Source organism: Bactrocera latifrons, unplaced genomic scaffold (assembly GCF_001853355.1).
Source record: "Bactrocera latifrons isolate USDA-ARS-PBARC rearing strain unplaced genomic scaffold, ASM185335v1 scaffold_8, whole genome shotgun sequence".
Classification (NCBI taxonomy): Eukaryota; Metazoa; Arthropoda; class Insecta; order Diptera; family Tephritidae; genus Bactrocera; species Bactrocera latifrons.
In genome coordinates, this window is record NW_017537489.1 from 1,935,295 (window position 1) to 1,955,269 (window position 19,975).

The window sequence follows — 19,975 nt, forward strand, 5'->3', positions numbered from 1 at the left end:
TATAAAAAAAAAATAAAAATAAAAATAAAAAAAATTAATTAAGACGAAGGCGTTACTAATTAAGGAAAACACTTTTTGAATTAAAACACTAGGTGGTCGCTTTGCTTAAAAATATGTTTATCGAAGGGCTTTCTTAAATTTTGTTTCTCATAATTATATTTTTACAACATCTGGCAACTCTGTTTTAGGAATATATATAAAGTCGCACCGAACTCATTTCGAAGGCTTTCTTAAATACCTTTCGTTTTAGAACACATTTCGTAATATTTTCCACAATTTTACTTTGACGATAGGTGGCATCTCTGCTAAAAAGAACAAGTTTAAAGCCGAAAGGTTTTCTTAAAAATATTTTATTTTGGAACACATTACATAATATTTACCACAATTTTACTTCACGACAGGTGGCAACTCTGTTCCAAATTATTTTTAAAAACTTCAACGAATAGTTTGCATTTCTAAGACCTTATATTTCAATATATGTATTACTATTGTTTAAGCATTTTTAATAGGTGGCAACCATATTTAAAAATATGTTTAAATACAAGATTTACAAATGCATTTTTCAATTTTTTACGTTTAGTAATTTTGTAATTTTGTGCTTAGTTTTAATTTCTATGAATAGCTGACCACTCCATTTCAGAAGAATGTTTTAATTGTCTTATATTTTCAGTTTTGTTTTAGTTGGCAACTCTACTCTTACTTCCATTTTTTTTATCCAAATATAATATATGCGTCAGACATTTGGAAATACTATTTCAAATTTAAGTATATGGTCGTTTTTGCGCTTTACAGATCTGGAAAATATTTTAATAAACGTGTATATTTACTTACACATTTGCAATTGCTTAGTATTCAAGTTCAAAGCAGCCCGCATAGTAAAGCCCGACTCATTTAAGAAACGAATGCGTTAGTCGTTTATAGTTTTTTTTTTTCGATTACTCACTCAATTTGCATTTTTTTTTTAATTTCAACTATTTTTTCTTGATTCTTTACTTCTGATTCATAACATTTTCTTAAGTCATACTTTGAAATTTCTTTTTTAGCTACATACGTACTTATATTGTGATTTAAATGAAATTAATCATAAATAATTGCACGCAACTATATTTCTATATCCATGGATATGTGGATATGAGCTTTGACGCACGAATAACAATATATATTATAATAAATAATATGTTATACAATTTTTATCGGATATTAAAAGTGAATTTCCCCACTTATTTTGTACGTGCCAAGTTTCACCGACTTTACATTGAATGACTGCCTGGTCTCAATTATGAGATGAATTATATTTAAACTATAATGTTATGTTATTGTGATCGCTTCTACATATAATAGTTATTACAAAGTGATATCTATAAAATCACCTTCAGATTTATGATGGTTTCTACATGCCATATTACAATGTGAGCTCATTCACTATTTGCCTTTGATCAGAGTGATCACGAAGGTCAGCATGAAACCAGAACACATTTTTATTTGTTAACTACACACCAAAATTTTATAGACAGAACTAGTTATAGATAGGTTAGTCGATTTTTCCTTTTTATAATTTCGGGAGTAGCTAGAAGACATTATTATTTTGACTTTTACCGTGCGGGTACTAGCATTTCTCTTAAGAGTTGAAGAACAGATAATGCTGAATGGCTTGTAACAATTAGGTTTCCTGATATATTATGCGAATTAGAACACTATAACCTTTAGACATAATTTTTGCGTCGTAAAGAAACGGCCGCTTAAAACACACTAATTGGCATATGAATATCAAACTTCAGAGGACCTTAAAAATGTTGTACCAATTAAAAAAAGAAAAATTATCGACTCGTCAAATGTTCATAGATGAAAATCGGTTTTCAATTACTTTAAATCACCAATATCTATGGAGTTTTATATATAAATAGATGTTTCAAGCATAATTTCGTCCGAAAATTATTAAATATCGGTTTATATATTATATTACTCTAGACTCCAGACGTAATCTAGTTATAATAACGTTCCTCTAATTATGGAATCAAAATAGAAATATTTTGTACCGACTAGTACAAGTCAATAGTCTTTTTTGATAGATCCCGCGTGTTTCGGGTTAAGCTATCATGTTATTTTTGTTGACATTTCACCATGGAGAGATTTACGTCTGAATAACGTTGACAAGTCGTTCAACTTTATTTACGTTGTGTAAAAGGTGTTTCGCGCGCTTCGCTCGTCTTATGAGAGTGTACACGAAGACGGTCGAGAATATGATTGATTCAGCGCCGTTCGTAGCAACTCGGACAGATGTAAGGAATGACGGCGCCACTTCCTATACAATACATTAGTTAATGAATTTATATAGACGACACCTGGGTGAGCAGACAATTTCCCGTTTTGGACCGATCAATTGGCCACCAAGACAATGTGATGTTACACAGTCAAACAAGTCTTCGAAAATTGGACTCAACGGAGGGACCATCAGAAATTTGATCACGGCCAACATTTGAAAGAGATAATTTTCTATCTATCTTGTGGTATTATAGACGCTTTATTAAGGTATGCGTAAACTTTCCAATTTTGAAGTCAACTATATTATACTATGTTGGCACCAAAAATTTTAAGTGATTAGATTGCATTTAATCTTTTCACTAATATAGTCGTTCTCACTGCCGTTGGACAGATGATAAAACAGATGTTTTTGTCATTTAAGAATTCACCTCGCTTAATATTTATATATATTTATTGTATGGAAAACTTTCACATTTGACAATGTATCTTCACAAAAGTTGGCACAGGTCATTTTCTAATGCAACAATGTAATCTCAGAAGAAATTGTTCAGATCGATTAACTATAACATATAGCTGCCATACAAACTGCATGATCGTGATCAAATGACTACATGGGAAACTTCCTCATTTGACGTTGCATCTTCACGAAATTTAGTATGAGTTATTGTTCATAGAAATATCGTAATATAAGAAGAAATTGTTCAGATCGGCTCACTATAGCATATAGCTGCCATACAAACCGATCGATCGGAATCAAGGGCTTGTATGGAAAACTTTTGCATTTGACGTGGTATCTTCATGAAATTTGACATGGATTACTGCTTAGGGTAATAACATAATATCCGCAAAAATTGTTCAGATCGGATTACTATAGCATATAGCTTCCATATAAACTGATCACATAGTTGCTAAAAGAAATGCACCTGTGAAGGGTATATTAGCTTTGGTGCAGCCGAAGTTAACGTTTTTTCTTGTTTTCTCTTTATAGTGTCTAAATCAGCGGTGATAATCTAACAGATTTCCAATGCTGACAAGTAGGTGGTGCAAAATTAGAGTCGCACCGAGAGACTTAGAGTGGATCAGTTTCAAATCACTTCGATGAAGTGGTTTTGTAGTGTAATTTTTTTAACCACTCAACAGCCGAAACTTAAGTGTCAGTCTGAACATGGATTATTAGATTATTACATGAGGATTGCACCGCGACCTTAGGTCTATTGTGCTCTCAAAATTCAACTAGATAACTGTGTTGTTGCTTTCACATACATACATATATTTACTATAAACTTTTTTGACAAGAGTGTGGAGTTCAGTCAAAGAAGTGAGGGCATGAATTGCATAATTATCTTTAATGGTGCATTTTTTATAGAAGTATGAATGGTAGCTATACGCTAGAGTGGTACGATCGGAATTCGGAGATGATAGTGTTACTTCGGACAATAATCCAGCGAAAATTTTATAAAAAAATCTTCTAATATAAAAACTTTTCCCTTTTTGATCGATCGTTTTTTTAGATAAATGGCAACTCTGTTACGGATTTTAAATGCAAATGAATCTAATATTCGAAGACGCACTACTTTACCTTTTCTCATCTGTTATCTATGGGTTTTAACGGGTTTTACACGTCATTATATCATTAATAAATAAACTTAATGTTTTCTCTAAAAAATAAAAGCCAACGCCTGTGATAAATGCTTTGAATATATTAACTATATAAGCATATACATATGTATCAATATCTACCGTTATGATATGCTACATACATATTTCTAATAACAAATAACGACAATGGAAAGTGATTATCGTGTGATGATTTTGACATTTTGTAAACACGCCAAAGTTCGGTCGCTCAATTTCACTTTCATGTGTGTGTGTGGCATGCAACTCTTTCATATTTGGAGCGTACAACACCGTAATACAACAATTCGCTAGCAGTCCGCCTACACACACACGTTGATGCATACACGCATCTAAATTTATGTATGTATGTATGTATGTATGTATATAATAAACGTGACATTGTTTACATCCGCCGAATTGATGGACAGACATTGTGGCCGACCCACGCGACAGCTACGCGCCACTTGCTATGATTATAGAAACGAGCGCTTACAGACTTGAATACAGATACATACTTACATGTATATGTATCTGTATTCTTATAAAGCAATAAACAACATTTATAGTGCAACCGTGTTGCTACTGCATGCCGGCTGAGTGATTTCACGCTGGCCGCTTTCAATGCGCGGCCAATTTGTGCGCCGACAATGGGCAACAAACGGTAACAAAGGTATGCACACGTTTGTGTAGGTGCATACAAAGTGTGTTGACGGCCTTAAATGGGCCAAATGCCTTTGCACCTACACTCTGGCGGCTAATTCGGCGTCAAGTCGCCATTACCAACTTACATATACATCTGCTCAGACAGATATACCACAGCTAAGCTTTGTATATGCATTGCATGCATATGTATGTGTATACATACATATATTTACTCTTCTATTAAGTGCACTTTGTTGTTGTGCGCTGTCGTGCTTTCGGCACGTGGCACAAAATGCATGGTCTTCTTTGCGCGAGCACTCGCAGCTCCTCTTTGCTTGCATTATAGGCGCATTATATACTCCACTCTAACTCTGCTTGGGTGTTCGTGTGTGCTTGTTCGTAATTATTCGCACTCGTACGCCTCGATCCGTTCCCTATTTGTTGTGCGGCAGTCTTCGGCAGCATCAGTGTGTCGACTATGTGCACTTCTTAGTGTTCTTGCACGAAGTTCTGCCTCGTCGTTGCGGCAGTCTTAACGCCAAAGGTGGTCGCCATCGGTTTTTTTCTAATTAAGGCCCTGGGTGGCATTCCTGCACTTAAGAGGTTGAGGCAGACAACTTTGACGTGACCGTTTGCCTTCAAATGGCATAGTTGTTGTGGGGCATGCGACATTGCGTTTGGGAGAAAAATAAATTTTTTACACTTACGCTGTGAGAAATTTGGGTGGGAGCGCATGCGGTAGCATTTCTTATAGTATATCTTGCATCTAGTGCCTTTTTCGTAGTTATATTTTTTATAGCTCATAATCTGTCAAGGTACATATGTTGAGAAGAAACCACTACTCTGTACAAAAAAATGTCAATCTTAGCTGCTGATCAATTTTCTTGGTTGAAAGTTTTTCTCTCTCTGAGAAGACAGTTATGAAGAAAAATACGGAGATCTTTCAAACTCAATCGATGTGGAAAAGTCTAATGCTGGTTGAAAACTCGGAATATACGATTCAAGTAAATAGTCTAAAAATGGGAATAGGCTCAGACAAAGGTTCTTAGTCATCATTACTTTATATTTCAAGTGGAGATTACAGAGTTCTTTTTTGGACCCTGCATTTCTTTTACTGCACCGAAGCTATAATCATAAATAAAAGAAGGTTCCATGAATTGATTTTGAGCGATCAGCTTGTATGGCAGCATAGGTTATGGTGGTCCGATATCAGCGATTCCGACAACTGAGCAGCTTCTTGGAGAAATTAGTTTGCGTATATACAGGCAGGTGTGGAACCAGAATTAATATCAATAACAACGTCAGCCTCGAAATCCAACGCAGCGCAACTCTTGCCAAGAGATGCTACTTCAGACTGAGAAGTAAAATCTCTCGACGTACAAAAAAGACCAAAAAAGATCTCTACAAGTCACTCATCATCCTCATCCTGTTATATGGTGCAGTAGCATGGACGATGACAACATGTTATGTGTCAGCGTTACGAGTTTCAGAAAGAAAGGATCTGCGGAAGAAACGGATGATACCGCAATCGATGGAATGATGAGCTGTACATTGCTATAGTTTATCGAATTAAGAGACAGCGGCTACGCTGACTAGGTCATGTCCTCCAAATGGATGAAAACACACCAGCTCTGAGGGTATTCGACGCAGTACCCTCGGGGAAAACAGAGGAAGAGGAAAACCTCCACTCCGTTGGAAAAACCAGGTGGAGAAGGACCTGGCCACACTTGGAATCTCCAAATGGCGCGCAACAGGGAAGAGGAAGATGGGATGGCGTGCTGTAGTAAACTCGGCTATAACCATGTAAGCGGTGTCTTCGCCAATAAAAGCGGAGAGGATATGCAGGCAGACATAGCTGGGCACGTGTTTGTTTAGTTTAGTTTTAGGAGTTCAAAAATATATAATCTCTGAAAGTATGATATCGAATTCGTATATATATACAAATTTATAGTGACCAGTTTGACTATTGCGATAAGTTAAGGGCTTGCATTAGTCTACGAGAAATTCTATTTGAATAATTCATATTTTAATATATTTCCCGCCAAAAGTGTTACAAAGTTTTTGAGGGCTCAAAGAGATTTTTTACAACAAACTCCATACTTGAGGTGGTGTTAAGCTCAAAGTAATTAGTAAACTCGCGTTTAACACGCGTGGTGAAGCTTCAAAAGAATATCTCGCTGTGTAGCTTACCTTGATATTGTGCGTCGTTTGATCTCCAAGAAAAGCCTCAATGGAAAACTTGAACCCACCGATTTGGTGTTTGAAATGTGACTGCAATGTGCCTGCATACATAGTTACATATGTATATATACACTTAAGACATTAGCGAAGAAGCGCAATAGAAGCGGTTTATCTTCGCAATTCACAGCTTATACGGTTCCAAAGCCTACAAAGTTGCGGTAGCAGAAACCGCACGGCCAATGCCTCACTGACATTGTTGGCCTGGTTTGCTGTTTGGTTAAGGTTTTCTCTTATGGGTGTGAATATATATTATTTAGCAAGTGTGATATGGAGCATATTTGAGGTAAATGGAATTCAATATGGAAAACGCATTTCTCTCAAAACTTTTCTTTCATTTTTTTATTTTTACAAAGGAATATTTTTTGCTTGATGTACTTTAATTAATTTCTTCGTTTAATTTTTTCTTGCAGATTCCTCACATCGAAAGTTAACAAACCTAAACAAACGAACGACAACAATATCATCATTTTTTTTTTTACAACAATTTACGAATTTTTTACCTTTTTGCTTAAAACAAGGTAAGTAATATTAACCTCGATTTTTAATTACAATAAGTGGCATTTTCTTTAATTACAATGGGCAGTCGAAAAAGTATTTTCGTATTTTGTCAATACATGTCGTTGCAGTCGTATATTACCAATCACACCGTGTCATCGTGTAGTGTCGGAAATTTGGGGAAGTTGAAAAAAAGTTACAGCTATTCAAACATTAATGAAAGTAATGAAGAAACTCGCTATATTTTGAAATATTTGTATAAAAAAGTGAAGAATACCATGCAAGCCAAAAAGTGATCGATCACAATGGTACATATTTGTTTATTTATTTGTTAGTATAAATATAAAAAAATAAGTGGAAGTTTGATTAAAAATACGAAAAAACTTTTTCGACTACCCAATATATAATTTTAGTATAAAATGCAAAAATTTATACTGAAAACACTACTATTTAGATTTGAAATATGTTGTAATTCCTCAAGGGAATACTCCCTTTTTATGTATTTTTCAAATTAAGTTAAAAAATGATAACAAGTTTTATCTGCGGTGATATTTAAAGTTTTCTATCTTTTCGAATTTTTCTTCAATACTGAAAATTTAAATTTTCCAAATTCCGAAGCAGGGGTGATAGAGGTATGCATAACAAATTACCAGATTTAAAAGTATAGGTTAAGTAGAGTTTGAGATATCATATTAACCACCTCAAAAAAGTGGTTTTCGATTAAAACGGGTTTAAATTTTTACGTTAACGTTTGCCAGTCCGGCCACCATACTAAAACGGCGATAACTTCAGAAAAAATTTAAATTTTGAAAAATCTTTTTATGATGATATTTTTGAATATCTAAAACGTCTAATTATGAAAAAAATTATAATTTTTTTTTTTTTTAGACTATAATACGCCCTTAAGTTGTTATATCTTTTTGTGAATTTCAAAAAATAGATTTTCTGTTTTACATATACTACAGGGTGTTCCTTTCCCCGCTTCCCTACTTTTTAAAAGAATAAACACAGAAACTTGAAATTTAAATGTAAGGAATATTCTTTGACGTTAATTTTTTGAAGATTATCTATTTCAAATTTTGCTCCGGCTATGTCCCAAACGGTCCATTTTTTCTGTCCAATTTTTTATCACTCGTTCGAGCATGGCGAAGCGATCTCGCTTGGGAGATCTGGCATCTTCAGTTCTTGCACAAGCTGTATTTTGTATGCTTTCAATGTAAGATATCAACGTAAAATGCGCCAAGTCTTTTCATATGTCAGCTCGAGTTGCTGCGAACGGCGCACAATCGCCACGGTCTTTCTTCACTGCGTGCTAGACGTGGTATGTTGGGCCGAATTTTATCCAAAAATGAAGTTTGGGTTTCAAAATGTGTTATGGTGTTGCGAATAGCACAGTCAGCAGACCAATTATGCAGACAATAACGTCGTTGAACGAGAACGTTGAATGATTTGTAAACGTTGTTCAGCCGTAATAGCTGAAACAGCGAACAACGTAAACCCGCAGCCCGAGTCAGCTATTATTACCTATCTTAGCGCAATGTAAATGATTAGCCAATATCGCTTCTACCGCCCGCTTTAGCGTAAGATACCGTAGAATTTCCCACAATTTGGATACTTCCCGTAGAAACGAGTCAGCTGATTGCTCTCTCACAACGCAGGGTTGCCAGTCTCGATATACTGCAGTAACTATAAAAATTGGCTTTAATTTGTTTGAAATTTTCTTTAACTCAAAATCAGAGTCGAATGCTTTTATTTATAAACATATAAACTATTTTTAATAGTTTGGTTTCAGTTTTGATATTTTATATTATTAAAAATTGTAATTGAAAAGGAGAATGGCGAATTTCTACGTTGCCCCTACGGCTTCAATTTTTAACAAATTTTGTTCGCTACTGGCGGTAACTAAGGAAGGGAGGAGCGGAATCGCTGTTTCTGCTATAAGTGTTTCCACCATGAAATGCCAAACAATACTGAACAATACAAAAATAATTTGGTTCCTAGGAAGCGTTGTTTATAAAGTTGTCTAATCTTAAGCATCAGCTTTTTTGTTTTTCAGTGAATTTCCGAAAATTTTATCAAAGAACCTTAAACACTCGACCAAATTGTCTAAGTAACAAGTGTTCGATTTAATCGATCTCTCGAAATTGCCTGTTGTATTGTTTGCGGACACTATTACAACTGTCAACTACTTGTTTGGGACCAAAAGATCATAAGATACGTTATAATGAAAATTACTTGAGTTATTTGATGGTTTTCGTCTATTTCGTCTATTTCATATACCATCTGATCCAATTTGATGCAGATTGGCAAACAAAAATACATTTTCACGTATTTTAATATATGTAAATCTTTATTAACGCCCTTAAGGTAGGTAATAAAAAAAATCATATTTGTCGTTTTGATTTATTTTTGTACGTCATTCACTATATTGTTGAACAGCTTCGACATCGTATTCATAAACAAATATGTTGTTATCAATAATGATGCGTGTGATGGATGAAAGGTCCACTGCCATCTTGTCAGTGATCTCAACGTTGTTTTTGCAAAAGATTCAGCTTTTGGTATCGAGTATAGCTTCATACCCCAAACTTTAACCAAAATGTATTGAGCCGATCCATAAGAGATGTTGAGCTCCTCTGATATGTCTCTAATGGCAATATGACGACTTCAAAGACTATCTTTAACTTTCTTCATGTTATCGTCATTAACAGGGGTGAAAGAACGGCTCGCAAGACAGAAGTTTTCGATGACTAAATCTAAATCGAACTTCAATGTTTGAAGTATGGGTTTTAGAAATTAAATATAACATTTCTGGATAAGTTCTAACAACAACATTTGCATGTAGTAAGCCAACATTTTTTTTTGGTTTTTTCGAATACAAAGTATCATCATGTCTTACATTGAGTGTACTTGTAAGTTGTTCTTGCAAGGCTATGTTTTAAAATTATTATAACTGTAACTAACGGGTTCCATATTATATTGGTAGGTGCTTAATATATATTTTTTTTTACATTCTCACATATCCATAAATATTTATTGACGCTTGCACGAACTCACTCGTATGCAAGCGAGGAGAATAGCACAAAAGAATTGTAGACTAGGCAACTGAATGAAAAAAGGACTCATATATGAACATATACATGAACACAAGCATACACATGGACAGATTCATACAATGGCTCCATGTTGTCGCAGCTTCGTGACATTTTTCCTTTCAGCATTGCGCAAACAACATGAAAACGCTCGCACAGTCAAATGATCCTACGGCTCGCACACACACACACACACACGCTAAAATGTGGTTTCCACACACAGCAAATGGTTAGCGAAGCTTGTATTTAAGTCACAGACAAAATGGTCGCTAGGCGCCACATTGTCGCGCCAGTTGAGATTTCATGGCGGCTGCTGTGTACCGTTGGCAAGTGTACACACCAACACATACATACATACCCTCATGTACATGTGCTTATATTATAGCGATATGAGTGTGATATCCTGCCATTCGCTGGCGCTCTTGATAGATTTTACATTTTTTTATGAGCAATATGACCACTTCACGACGTGTGTGTGTGTGTGAATTTGCCATTTTTATGTTATTCGACGATTGGTATTCTATTGATGCCACGATTACACTGTTGTAATTAAGCAGTTGTGCAAAAACGATTAATTGCATTTCATCAATGATTTACCGTTTTATTTCACGAGCGGACTAAGTGCGGTCTTCGGCAACACTATTTACCTAAATGCAACATTTTTAATTAATTGGCTGAAAATCGCAATATTTTTTTTTAATAGTTTTAGTTGACATAACATTAAATTTAGAAGAGCTTGAAGGACTTAAAGGGTTTTTACGTCAATTGCAATGGGGTTGCACATACCTTAATAAGACTTTGATTACACATAGGTTAGCTTACTTAGCCTGGCTGATCACTGAGCCGATCCCACGTTGACAATTTCCACCCTGATCTTAGTGAAGATTTTCAACTGAGCAACCAAAATGGTATCTACTGAGAGATGCCGTTTTCTAATCAACTTCGAAGGAAAACTTTTACACAACTCATGGGTATAAATCCAACAATCCTTGTTATTAGATTTTAGTAAAGGTCCTGGTACCCCAATTCCTTTGAGTCCTCGGTAAATGTGGTGGATGCGGGAGCAAATCGGTTGTCTACTTCATCACTTTTGTCCACTGCATTCATCATATTCGGTCTTATGTATATTATCTGTATGTATTTTCGCAAACATTGGCATCGAATCGAACAAATACTTTTTTTGAAATCAGCTGAATTGTTTTCCATAAAAAATAGTATTTCGGTAACATGCGAACTTCATTTGTATCATTTCTTTTTAAATAAGGGGTTTTCAATAGGGACGCTACAAAAGTAGACCGATAGGGATAGCACACACTTTTGGCATTTCTCCACAGTAATGTTTGCCATTTCATCACGAAAAGATAGACAATCCAACAACGATTCGAAATTATTAAATTTTACTACCGAAATTCGGAGTCAGTGGCCTCAACTGTAAGAGGGCTACGTCCAATTTCTGGTCGTCATAATCGTCCTGTCAGATCAACAATTGAGCAAGTGAGACAAAAAAATGCTCGTAGTGGCGAGAATTTTGCTGCCGCTAGCGCATCAATTGAGACAGACCCAAATCTGCCTCTCACGTGGCGTTCTCAAGCGTTGAATATCTCTGTGACGTCGTTGTGTCGAATTTTGCGATTAGGCTCATTTTTGACTGAATGGCTTTGTCAATAAACAAAATATGCGTTATTGGTTAGGTAGCAATCCTCACGTACTCCATGAGTCATTGGGCCGTACATCCAAGACCGCCACGGTACTGTGAACGGGAATCGCCACCGCTCAATGATAACCGAATATTTTTGTCCCGAATTGGATGATAAGGACTTGGCAGTATGTGGTTCCAACTGCACGGAGCTACAAGCCACACAGCGAATATCACAATCGATTTAATGAAAACCAAGTTTGGTGAACGTGTTATCCCACGAAATGGCCCTAAAAATTGGCCACCTACATCGTGCGATTTGACACCGTTAGACTATTTCCTGTGGGGCTACGTCAAGTCTATGCCAAAAAGCCAGCAACGAATGATTGCAATATCGGCCGGTTCAAAGTTTGGACTTCTGCAGGCGTATCCGTGGTGGCAATACAAAAGAAATCGAGTTCCGTAAATAATGGCAACTAATATACTTTCACTGAAATAAAGAAATTCATTAATATCCCAAAGAGTTTTTGTAGCGCTCTTATTGAAAACCCCGTTAGATCTCATGTGTATGTGCTCATATTATTTGCCTTTGTGCGGTTACTGCTGTAGCGGCACAAAACATTCCCCAAATAATTTCGATTAATGTTGCCGTGTCCTTGGGTCTCTTCCGAGCGTTCTCGTCAATGACACGACTTCTCGCTTTATCAATGACTGAAGGTGCTTCAATCTGCTACTGGAAATATACCTTAAATCTATTGTCGATCCACTTAGTCGACTTTCAAATAACCGCTCCTGCAACGACATTAATAATTTTTCGCTTAAGATTGCCTCGTCGCCAAGTGAACTAAAAAAGCGCTCGAGTTAGGCAAATAGCATTTTCATGTTTTATTATGAAAAATACGCACAACTATTTACCTTAATTAAATATGTTCACACTGCACGAAGATTTCTTCGTAAATTGCATGCAATGTTGGCGTCCTGTTGAGCCCTACACTGCTGGCTGAAACATGATTTCGCTACTTTTTTAATATGATAATGTCGAGCTCACAACATTTCATTTTTTTCTCTACTGAAATATACTTTACAAAATACAAAAAACAGAAAAACAACAAAAACTCCGCTCGTTAGTTTGTTAGATCGCTAGCGCGATTGGTTTCTTGGTTTGTGGGCTGCTTGCACGGGGTACATGCCGTCCCGGTGGGTGGCAAGTGCTGCGTTGTCATTGAGTTGGCGAGTTTGCTGCATAAACAAGTGTTGTAGCGACGGAGTTTCGGACTAATCTTGCTGTGGTGCATTTGCTCTAATGTGGCAATTGTTGTTGTTTATGTGGTTGTTGTCATTGTTATAGTAGTGGTAGTTGTTGTTTTGTATTTTCAATGTGCGCAAATTAACTTAATCGTTGAAATCAGTTTGTTAGCATTAATTGTATGCTCCGAAGATGCTCTGTTATCTCTGCGGGTATGTGTGTTTATGTGTTGGTTGTTTGTTACGAAATATATACATATATCTGTCTATGTAGATGTATATGTTTAAGCTATATATCTTTTAATAAATAAGCACAGTTATTGACGCAGCATTTACAATGACGTTGTTAATTAAAAATCAAAGCCTACATAAAGGCGCAGCAACGCGCAATCTATGTATATAGCGGCATATTTATGGGTATATAACCATGCTTAAGCGTAGTATTTACTTATCTATGTATGTAGAGGGATGCTAATACATATGAAGTTATTTTTGTCAGCTCCATATGTTTGTATGCGTGGTACAAAGTATATATGTATGTATTATGTACAAAAAGGTATATAATTATATACTAAAGCGGTTATATTCACTTGCAAGTCGGAAAAAAGATTCTTCCTGATTTTTGATTTGAATAATTGATTTTATATAATAGATAAATACTTTTATAGGATTTTATGTACATAACTAAACACCAAACTAAGGTATAGGATCGCAGAAGTAACCTGTAGGGAAAAATAAGTTGAACGTGTATATCTTTTAAACCACATAAGCTACAACAATTAAATTCAATTGGCGCATATATTATAAGAACTCCCAGCTACAGTGTGTAAAAAACAAAACCGGATGATAACCCTGCTGACTGCCCATATAACGGTATTCTAGAAAACTACTTAAATGGCAATAAATCTATAATTAAATACGCCAAAAACATTAAATTTTACCGGCGAGATGGCATGACAGGGCGTTAATGGAGCCCTGAGTTAAAATTGGACAATGGGCGTGGCATCGCTCACTTTTATGTGAAAACATAAACCTCGAGCCCCGCCCGACCAATTTCACTTGGTTATGTGGGATTTTCCTAACATTTTTATGTTACAACGTGAAAATGCGCGAAATCGGACTACAGCCACGCCTACTTTTCATATAACACAATTTTAAATTCCATTCGATTCTTTCCTTTCGAGTATGCAAATCAAGAGCCAATTAATTTAACGGGATAAAACTTTGCACGAATAATGCTTTTAGCGTATGCCAACCTATGGCTAAAAATTGTCCAAATCCCATATGAACTGTTAAAGTCCTTGGATACCGAATTTGTAGACCAAAGGGCCTATAGTTGACTTTTTAGCGAAAATATCGGTCAATCTGTGAGATATATAATTGAAATTCGGAGAGAATCCTTTCCTGATAGGTGTATGTGAGCTACAAATGTATTTGCTACAAAAATATTTGCCAAATCGGCGATTTCCAAAAAAAGCAGTTTTTTGTGAGAAAATTTGAACTTCAGAGTGGCTTAACTTAACTTAGGTTAGGTTGTGGGATAGATCCAAAATCGAAAAATCTCACCTGATATTCGTCCATTTTGTTACCCGAAAACTCCTAAAAGTGGATCACTTGTTCCTCATAGATCGACGAAGCATTTACCACATAATTTATTAAATTTAATACCAGCAATTTTGCTGGGTTCGCCGAAGGTAGATATTTCAATCTCAGCCTACAATGGAGAAAGAAGATATAAGATGATTCCACCTCGCCTTCCACCATACAGATTTGGAAAAGAGCTTCTGATAGAATGTTTAGCGGCGAGATTGACTTTGCCAAGAGCCAGTAGTTGGGAGGATATCTTATGGTTCACTCGGGCCCAGAATATCTCGCATTCGCGCAATTTCTGATTCTTGACCAGCGCTTGCTGAGCTCACTGGAAGTCCAAAGGTCCAGCGGTAGAATGCAATCGGAAAACCAATTTGCTTCAGATTGCAATTCGCTCTAGTAAGCTCATCGACTTTGCAGTTTCCGGTGATTCCGATACAAGTCTTATATAGAAGAAGCTTGAAGCTATTGATGGCAGCCACCTCCGCTTGAAAGACGCTACAGTAGTATGTTAATTTGAAACTGGAGTCAACGGAGAGCTCTTAACTGAAGACTATAGCTCTCTGCTCTCCTTCTTCGACCCATGAGTATGATAAAGCTTACTCTTCAAACGTCTTCTTCGATGACTTTAAAAAGTTCTTCGTAGAAGTGTCAACCGAGAAGGAACCGCCAGGAGAAGATTCTGCAATGCGTGTTTTATATTGTGTGGAATACAATCAAAGCAGTGGATACTTTTTGTGTATTCCTGCCCACTTTAATCATTACTTGACAAATATGTTTGTATATCTAAGGGGGACGTGTGAAAACTTCAAGTCGGTAGATCCAGCCGGTTCGGAGAAAAATCCTCCTCGATTTTGTGGATATTGGTTTGGGAACAACTTGTTAAAGTTTTTGGCAGCTGATTTCATTAAGTTCAAAAAATACGCCTATATATACGAAGTTATTTACCGGATCAACTTCAATTTTTCGAAGATTATTGTAACACAGTACATATACTCATACGCTATATAGTATAATACATTTTTTTTTTAAATTCGCAAGTGGGTATAACCTCTTAAGTAAATGCGTACATACATATATACCAAAATATCGTTTACATAAGTTTATATGCCCATATTTGAATATTAAAGTAAATATATAAAAATATATGAACAAAAAGTCATATCGACTTATGTATTTGCCAAGTTCAGTGCATTTTTTCTCGCAGTCCTACATATTGCTGTTGCTATTGCTTTCCCCAAACTATATAAGGCCAATGCGAATTTTCAAAGTGGTTGTCGCCTGTCGCGTTTCTATATAATCCAACCCCATGGGTGGTGTGATTTTAGCGCTTCATATGCATACACACTTGTATGTATTGTAGTTGTACACCCACCAATTTCGGTCCACCACAAAGCCAACCTCCAACCCCATGGCCTGCCAGCCGGCCAGCCAGCCAGTTGAATACTAATATATGTATATTTACGACTTTGTAGCGGCGCTGCCACAGCGCAGCATCGTGCCACACTTTACACCCCTCCATGCTATCATGTGTGACTCGTTAGCCATTTGACTTGCCAGCTTTGTTGTTGCGAGCGCTGACGTGGTGCGGTACTTGCCACTTGTCACCGCACGCGGCCGGCACTTTTTCGCATACGCTTTTTTGCTTTTGTTTTTGCATTTTCTTTGAACTTTTTTTTTTGTAAGCGGAACGTTGCGCAGCTTCCGATAGCGCATGCGCCCAACACTGTCGCAGACACTGGCTCTATATGTGCTGTGTTGTACTTGGCCAACACATCAACCATTGTCGCCGACGCAATTGCCAACAGCTTCATCACCATCACTAGGGCCCTGTACGGCGCCACCACCACCACCGCCACTGGGTAGCTGCGCGTAGCGAGCGTATGCTTCGAACGCTTACGACTTGTGGAATGGCTGAGTTTAGCAGCAGTGGTTCACGATGTGTCGCTGACGGAACACATCATTCTAGGCCTAACCACAGATCGGAAAGGACATCAGCGGCGTGCAGTAGCCAGCTTAGCCAGCCAGTAGCCAGCAGCAGTAGCTTCAAACGCGCCCGTGTTAGCAACAGCTCAGCTGTGAGAAAGTGCTGGCCATTCGCTTCAACTCAGTTGTGCTTGCGACCTGCCACGTTACACTTGTCGAAAATGTAGCGCTGCGTCAGGAATCAGCGAATAAAAAAATTTATCCGAAATCGAAATTGAGATAACAGTACTGCAAGTTTTACTCTAACGGTTGTGCTCAGCGCTTACAAACGAAGCGAAACGAACACGCGTTTGATATAATTTGTTTATTGTTGTTGTTATTTATTAGTAGTACACCTTTTAAAGTTAACGGTTTTTGCTTTTAAAACAATTTTATTAAATAAAATTCAAAAGAAGTGCCTTGCGTGCTGCATTTTGGGAAGAATGTAGACGCCGAGAAACACCGAATCGCCTTAAAACATCCAGTGCCTTAGAGATGGACGCAAATGTTTCGGTTTTAATAAAAACAAAAATAAAAATTAAAAAAAAAATTATATAAAATTAGAAACAACGTTATATAACAAAAAAAAAAAAATTAATATTATAATTTAAAAAGCATTAAATATACGATTTTAGAATATTTTAAAAAATAACGGTTAATATTCGAAAATTTCGTTTCGTGTGCCTTAATCGCCGCCATAGCCTTAAAACCTGTACACACGCACACACAATCGCTTGTCGAGACTGTGCCGTTGCGTGGAACGCGTTTTATTGTCCAAGTTTTATACGTCGTTTTTTCTCGTCATATTCGTCGCGTTTTTAATCCCATCGCTTATTGTTGTTAACGTTAATCTACTTTTTACCGCAAATGTATACGTTTTAAAAGCTATTGCTGTTGTAATTGTAAAAAAACTGTAATTGTTAAGCATCGTTTGTTGTCGTTATTGCGTTACGAGATTTTCGTTTTTCGTCAATTCGTTTAATTTCGAAAATAATAAATTTGTTATACGAAAAATCAACGTTACGACGTACATCCGTACGTGCAACGTAACGTTGTTGGTGTCACATCACAACGTGCCTCAAACAGTTGTCGGCGATTCGGTCGCGTTGAACGGCCCAACGCAGCCAATGCCGTGGGCCATACGTTCACCACGAATCGCACGATCGAGCTGCTGTAAACGATTTATAAAATCTTCACACAATTGCCTTGCGTTTTGCCCGATGTGCCTTCACGTTTTTAAAAGTAACAACGAAAACTCAGCAATGAGTTTCAATTCTCCAATAAGTAAGTACAGTTGCCAAAAATATTTATGAAAAAACAAAAAAAAATTATTTAAAGAAAAATATATATGTATATATATATATTCATTCACAAAACAAATATCAAAAAAAAAAAAAAAATAATAATAATAACTGTTTCGGGTTTGCTAATTTTTGGAGAACATTTTTATATGAAAAAAAAAAAATAGTTCCAGGAAATTTGTTTGCTAAGGTTCTGAAGAAAACTTTATTTAAAAAAACATTGTTCTAAGACATTTTCTTTCTTTAGTTCGAAGTACTCCTACAATTGTGACATAATCAAAATGGCGATGTTTTTAATTAGAAAAAAAAAACAGCTACTGCATCAATGTTTTTAAAATTTTAAGAGTATATTTATATTAAGGGGTTTCCTCCGATAAAAAAAACAGCCATTTTTCAACAATTTTTCTCACATCAAAACTGACATATTGCATTAGAATTTTTAATTCTTACGTTACAAACATACACTATAAAGATGCGCCCGTGATGGCAGGATAACTCTTCTCTCGAAAGCCGGAACTAAAAACTGCAAAGAACCACGGATAGAATAGGAAAAGAACTCCAGAATATCTGACTATGAGCGAACTTACCGGCTTTGAGAATACATTTTTCTTTATCAATCATTCTCTAGCAAAGCTGCGCCACTGCAGGTTGAAGTTGCTCTTGTCTGACCACAAAACATTTCGCTGTCGCTGAAGTGTACAGTTCTTCTACTTGTTTGCCCATTCTAGACGCGATGTTTTCAGTTTTTTGGTCAGCATTGGCTTTTTTGCAATACGTCTTCCGAACTAACCGGCTTATGGCAAAATTTTTCGTACTGTTTCACACTTATTTTCACCCTATAATGTGTATCCAGCTCTACCCGTATAGTAACAGCACTTTTGAATCGATCTTTAACACTTATCATTTTATATTATGCCATCAATCTTTTTGTTAGTTGCGCGTTTGGAACCAGATTGTTTTCTTCGCTCCAGGTCCTTCAAAGTATTCTTTCTTTTGCACCACAGTTGAATGTGAACAGTCAACATTTTTAACAATGGTCCTTTAAGAAAGACCTGTCTTCACCAACGCATCAATAGCAACTTTTTTATCAGGACTCAATTGCATGTAATTGCACCCATTTTGCTCTTATTTTAGGGTAGTCGAAAAAGTATTTTCGTATTTTATACCAATCACATTATGTATACCATATATGTATGTTGGAATGGTGATATTTTAAGCTTCATTAAAAAAAAAACTAAATTCGGCGAAATTGAAGAAAAGTTACAACTGTTCAAACATGAGTGAAATAATGAAGAAAGTCGCTATATTTTGAAATTTTTGTATAATCATGTATAATGTCTCTAACGGAAAAATGACAAAAAAGGGGCCGAGCAAAATGTTACATATTTGTTTATTTTTTTATTATTATAAATATTAAAAAAAAAGAAACAAGTTAAAATTTAATTAGAAATACGAAAAGACTTTTTAGACTACCCAATATAACCGCCAGTGTACTTGTGTTTTTCATATAAATAAATAAATTAGATAATCTATCATCTATATTGGTTACAAATCAGTGCTTAAACTGCTCATTACCTTAAAGCTTACTTGAGAAAATAGCAAATGCAAAAGGGAACGTCGGAGTTTTTTGTTTTTTTTTTTTTTTTTGGCAAAGAATGAGCAAATTTTGTTTTTTTTTTTTCAAAACATAAATTTTTAGCTTTCGAAAGCCGTCTGATCAAACTAATCGTAAAAAACACTTTCTTTCATGGATGTTAAAAATTTATTTGAAAATTGTATTACTTTCAATAAAGCGCTATCAAAACAATGAATAAAGATTTAATAACATAATAAATGTGGTTCTTAATTAGAACTTACTTCCAATACAGACATTTCGCAAACATGGATAC

General features: G+C 36.0%; 1 protein-coding gene across 4 annotated transcripts in view; it reads left to right on the forward strand.

Annotated features, from left to right (window-relative positions):
* LOC108976740 (talin-2) overlaps positions 1 to 19,975 on the forward strand; it is a 59,787-nt gene that overhangs the window by 20,170 nt on the left and 19,642 nt on the right. For 3 of the 4 annotated variants that reach the window (XM_018946012.1, XM_018946008.1, XM_018946009.1), the window contains exon 2: positions 7,173 to 7,280. The gene's annotated coding sequence lies outside the window, so the exon portion shown is untranslated. Of the gene's footprint in view, positions 1 to 7,172; positions 7,281 to 17,778; positions 18,070 to 19,975 lie in introns of those variants that run through there. The other variant, XM_018946010.1, reaches the window with a different exon arrangement.